We start from the raw sequence: 387 nt of genomic DNA on the forward strand, positions 1-387 counted from the left end.
TGTCCATTCATTTCTTTCTTCCACCACTTTAAATCCTGAAACTCTGAAACCCATCAGCTGACATTTATGCTTCTAAGAGGATTTTCCTAACTCTGGCTTTGCCTGCGCACAGAAGCCGACAGTGATTTTCCACTGGGTGCTACACCAGCCTTTTTCCTCCAGCTTATTTCATCCCTCGTACAGGGTGATCTAAGCGTGTGAATACCTCAGGGAACGAACAGCCTAACTGACAGGCATTATTTTTTGGAATTGTATCCTATCTACGGCACCGTCGCCGCATGGCTTCAACTTCGGCAGGTATTTGCGGAGATCGACTCAACGCTCCTCGGCCGCTCCCGGCGGGCAGGCCGGCAGGCAAGCAGGCAGGCCGGCGCGCCTACCCCGCCT

The sequence above is a fragment of the Athene cunicularia genome (genome assembly GCF_003259725.1).
Source record: "Athene cunicularia isolate RWA chromosome 8 unlocalized genomic scaffold, athCun1 chr8_part1, whole genome shotgun sequence".
Lineage (NCBI taxonomy): Eukaryota > Metazoa > Chordata > Aves > Strigiformes > Strigidae > Athene > Athene cunicularia.